Here is a 5,589-nt window from a genome sequence, read left to right on the forward strand (position 1 = left end):
GACATATGATGTTGTTTGGTGTACCATTGTCGAAAGCATTGAATGAATAATAGTATTATATTATTACCAACACTTTGTGTGTCTGACCACTGGATGGGGCTCTTACACCTGCGTTTCACTGCAGCTGCACTGATCACTTGAAATTGGTTAACTTGTGTTTCTTTTTAAAAATCCATACCATTATTTTTTAGTTTTTATATTTCAGGTTAAGATTCATGTATTAATCTTGTGGTTCTTCAGTTGACTTTTTAAGATTGACCTCAAAGAAATGCATCATTTTAATGAGCACATGGAGGGCTTGATTCAGTGCCATACTTATCTTATAATGGCAACCTCATAATAATATACAAGGGGGAGAGAAGCAATGGGAAGAGTAAAAAAAATAAGAGCAAAGGAAGAGGGGAAAATATTATTTTTAAAGAACAATTGAAGTGTAAGGAAGGAACACGGAGAAGTGTTGAAAAGGGGAAATTATTCAGTGAGGCAAGGATGACATGAGGTATTTCATGAAGAGATGAGTTTGCAGACTCCAAAGAGGGGAAATAACTGGAGAGGAAAATAATCTCTGCCATCAGAGGAAAGACCAGGTTAGAGCAGAGTCGAGTCTGCATGGAGCAGGCAGCAGACTGCAGGGAAGAGAACGCTTTATGACAAAAAAGATTACTTTATCTAAATAATTGAGTTCACATTGTCACTTTACCCTAAGGTCATGGCATGTCTTGCACATGTTTCTATGTAAAATTGCCTACATGAAATCACTGTCAAACAACCCACAGACCACCACACTGCTCTTATGTGTCAGTTCACCTTTTGGCCTTGGCATGACATGAAACAGGCTTCTCTCAGAGAGGAGTTCCCCCTTGGAGAAAGACACCTTTGATCAATAAAATAATCTGTGACTCCTTGAGGCAAAAACAGATAGACATTAACAGCTCTGTTAATCTGTCAGAGCGGTCCTGGTGGATTACAGTTAGAGCGGTCACTGCAGTGAACAGTCAAAACTAATGGAGGCTGGCATGTGTCAGAGAGAAGCATCGCTCGGGCCGGATCTCATTCAAGACATCCTGCTCCTCCCCAGAGAAATCACCGGCCCAGTGTCCTCATGGTCACGTACCAACCCTTCAGAAGCTTAAATACAGCACTGTCGTACAGTATTGACGTAACAGATAACATTATTGTGCTCCAAGATAGTGTAAGGTGGTGATTTTGTATTTGAAACGTGGAGAGAAAAGATAATCAGTATCTGTATTGATAATCTGCTGCTGCTCTAACGCAATCATTTACATGTTTGGTAGCAAGTGCATACATTTATCTCTCAATCTATTAAAAGAAAGAAAACGTTGGTAACACTTTATGATAAGGCACCATTCATACAGGGTTTATAGTAGCAACTCATTTAGCTGTAACTATTTAAATATTGGTAATAAGACATTAATAAGTGAAATTGTTGATTGCAAGGAATCCATGTTCCTAATTGTTGTAATATTACGTTTACAAATGTAGGAAATCCATTGATAAGCACTTATATGTTTGTACATTGTTAATAGGCCATCAGTACTGCAGCATTGAATAGTAAAATAGCTTCAAGAGCAAGGGTCCGGCAAACTTGGCGACCCCAAAACTGATCATATGAAATGCTATAGCTGATGTATGAAATCCTTGCTCAAGAATACCTTATTGGTAATCAGTTGTTATTGGTTATTACTGTATTACAATTATTATTTTACATGAGTTGATGGAACAAGTTTTATTTAGTTAAAAAAAACATTTCTACTTCTTAATCTACATGAATGTATGTATTGTCCTAAAGCTAAAAATAGAGTGTTAAAGCTCATGAAAGGTTTTAAAGACACATGCTTTTCACATTAGGGCGATGTTATGTTTCAGAAGTTAAGGGAGTCTGAAACCTGTAGTATGAACTTTAAATAGTAGGCTATATAAATATATGAAGGAGAACTGTGTCAGTACATGCCAATAAAGTAATAACTGTGCATTTACCACCTTCTATATAACGAATCCCCAAACTGAACTATGATGCACAGCAACACCGGTCACTGCATGTCACCACAGATCTGGCGCAAAAAAAAATCCCAGAGATGTGTCAGAAATTAGCATTGTGAGCAGTTGGGCATTGACGGATGTCTTTCACTGTGAATATCAACCACGGCGCTGGTGAGCAAGTCCACTCGCATCTAATCTTGTCACAAACTCCTACAGCCCGCTGTGATGTCAGAGCCACTCTGAAAGTCCACGCTTTGTTTGATTCTGTTGAATATACAGCTGTCGGACTGAAAGGCTGCATGAAGAGCTTGTGATGCAGCCGTAGCTGTTGATGAATGGATCGTCACAGCGATAATTCACGAGGACCAGTCACTGTGTGAGTGCCTCGATGACACATTATCTGTGGCTCTGGGCTTTTAAAGGGAGTAGCTGTCCTGCTAATTTTATAATTGTTCCTATATTTAACAGTTTCAAACATTTATTTATTTTATTCATTACAAATATTTACATCCAAAATGAATGAGTATTGATACAACTGCACTGCTGTTGGCCATTGTATCTTAAAGAAATTAGATCTTGTGTTTATAACATGTTAGATACTTAAGATCTGATTCGGGATCAGTTCTGGTCAGGTTAAAAAAGCTATTAGTTCCTGAAAACTAACAACATAACTTACATTAGAACAGATAGTAACAGAAAACTGTTTAGCCTTAATAAACACGATATGAACATGTAATATAGGATTTGTTTGTAAAACACTGTATTGTATTGAAAGAAATAATGTATCGAACAACTATAACTTATAGGGAGCCATAAGTGGAGACTGGTGATCAGATGAAGATGACAGTATAGTAAAACACAGTTGCAAAGATATGTCTATGAAAGTAAAAAATGCTTCACGTGTTGAACACCACAAGCTTGCATCGCTGCGTCCGTACAGCAGACAGGAAGTAGAATCAATAGATGGCACTGTTTCCCAGGCCTTGGCTCTCAACCTAAGTTGGTACCACTTCAAATCTCCTCCTCTCTTTTTCCTTTCTCTCATATAGTTGTTCCGTCTAGAACCCACTTAAAATGTTGAACAGACTTGTGGCCAGAGTAAACCTGAAGCCATTTGAAGCTGAATCCTCCAGAGTATCACACCTCATTACACTTATTGTATCAGAGTAACACTGAGGATTTGAGAGCTGTTTGGGACGATAGATGGTGGTGATCATAATGTATATATAAACTGAATTATATATAGGATTAGATGCAGATTTATATGCATTAAAATGTGTGATTTTAACATCATGGTGATGGTGATATATAGTGAAGACAGGTTTTCTAAACACAGTATGTCTCAAAAAGTAAGAATTAGGGCAATGGATGAAACAATATTAGAGGTCCTTAAAACCAGATTATCTCTTCACATTAGAGATTTCTGTAGTTTGTTTTTCTTCTGTGCCATTTCACCGGGTACTAGGCAAGGTAAAAATGTGTGTCATGTATCGTACATCTGAGAAAGTAGCCACTTCCACTGTAGCAGAACATACACAATCTGATCTGATATTGCCAGGCTGTCAATCAAACTAATCAAACAACACCAGGAGTCGTGACGAAACAGATTACATGGAAACTTATAAATAAATAACATTGAAGCTTTTTTTTCAAAGCTTTCATTTTTTTTCCACTTTCTTTTTCCAAGGCTGCATCTGCAAAATAGGGCCCTTAATAAAGATCCCTGAATATAGATAAACTAATACTGATATATTATAAAAAATATATAATTCTCATGTCATTCTGAATGTACATGAATGAGTACAGTGGGGAAAAAACATTTTGAACCATTCAAATGTTCTGCCTAAAGAATCAATTAGATTTGATTTGATCCTTATTATTATTAGGTTTAACATTTAGATATGCATGTGTGTGTGTGTGTACAGGTGTGTATATGAGTGTAGGTTGATACACCTGTAGATGATTGACTGTTGCATGGTTGCAAAGTTAAATGAGATTGATCAGCGTGCTGTTTGATTAGTTCTAACATTGATTTATAACATTTAACAAGGGTGAAGAGAGACAGAGCAAAGCTTGATGGATGAGTCAATGTGAAAAACCCCTTTGTGCTCTTAAACCTTGAAGCTCACCAGCTGCTTCTTTGATTTTTTGAGCTTTAAGTGCACAAACAAAGTGTAAGGATCCTTTAGTTCCTCAATATTTTCTTAAAAAATACAAGAATAACAGATTTCAAATAGCGTAGCGCCTGCTAGGTTCACATGGGGCTAGCTTTCTTTGCGGAAGTTACACCTGGAGCATGAGACAATCGCAGTGGTTGCTAGGTTACGGGTCTCCTCATGGTCTCTGCCGTGAGCTTCCAGAGAATCGAGATTTGCTCAGTGAATCATCCCCTTCAGTCGATACAAGAATGAGTATGTATGACCATGAGTGAACCACACATAGTACAAATCCAATGTGTGTGTGTGTGAGTGTGTGTGAGTGAGTGTTCTTGGGCTTTTAGTATAGCTAATACTTACATGTCAACAATCACAGGATATCGGCCTTTTATAACTAGAGAGGGTTTAACATGTCACAGCAGGAAGCGCACGTTTATATTATATAATAAAATTAATGGCTGATTTCCGTTGGCTGCTTTCACATCAGGCTGCTGCTTTTATGCAAGCTGGTTCACTTTAACTAACACCTATACTGCTCAACTCCAAATTATCTGCTGCAAAAAAATAGTTACTACAGAAAATCCACAATTGTGTGAACTTTACAATAGTGTGGATATGCGAAAACATGTTAACAAACACTTTCCTGTTAACACATCCTGCAGACACGATGCAAAACTACCATTCCTTTGAAGTCCTATTCTGGCGTTTGAAAGTCACTATTTATCAGTCCTTTGATCTCCACCTACTCTTAAGATAAAAATATGGTTATTAAAATGCTTAATACTGCACTGTGCTCACCAGATATAGTCATTACATTGTCTGTCTGTGAACACACAGCCAGTTTCACACCGCTTTTCACCTAAACCGCCTCCCAACTGTTGCTGAAAAGAGTGGTGAGACTGAACCAAGTTGTTGAAGCCCAAACACAGTACTGAAACACTGAAGAACATAAAGCTTTTTTCAAGATAAAGGTTGATTTATCTTTTCAGAATTTCATCTACAGTAGTCAATAGAGGTCATTATTGTTTGCAAAGTCTACATGTGAGTATATGTGGAAAAGGAATATTTAATCTGCAGGAAATCCCATTGGGATGAAGAGATTATTTGCTCGCTTTTTAAGTAGTGCAATCCTCTAACTCGTGACAGAATCATCCCAAACGCCTCTTCGGCTCGTCTCAATAGTGTAGTTTCCCTCTCCTCATCAATTCTAGCCATCTGTTGCTCATTTCATATCTGTTCATCTGAATTTGGCCCTGGATCTTTGCGTCCTTGGAAGCTGCGGGTTAGTGTTGAAGATATTCATGTATCCTTTTCAAATGTGGTTTGCCATAATCACAGAATTTTAGAGTAATGCCACCATTTTAGAAAATAATGCCACTGAATTTAACACTGAATAAATAACAAAAGTATAGGTTTACCCAGATAACAACAA

Source organism: Trematomus bernacchii, unplaced genomic scaffold, assembly GCF_902827165.1.
Source record: "Trematomus bernacchii unplaced genomic scaffold, fTreBer1.1, whole genome shotgun sequence".
NCBI classification, from domain to species: Eukaryota; Metazoa; Chordata; class Actinopteri; order Perciformes; family Nototheniidae; genus Trematomus; species Trematomus bernacchii.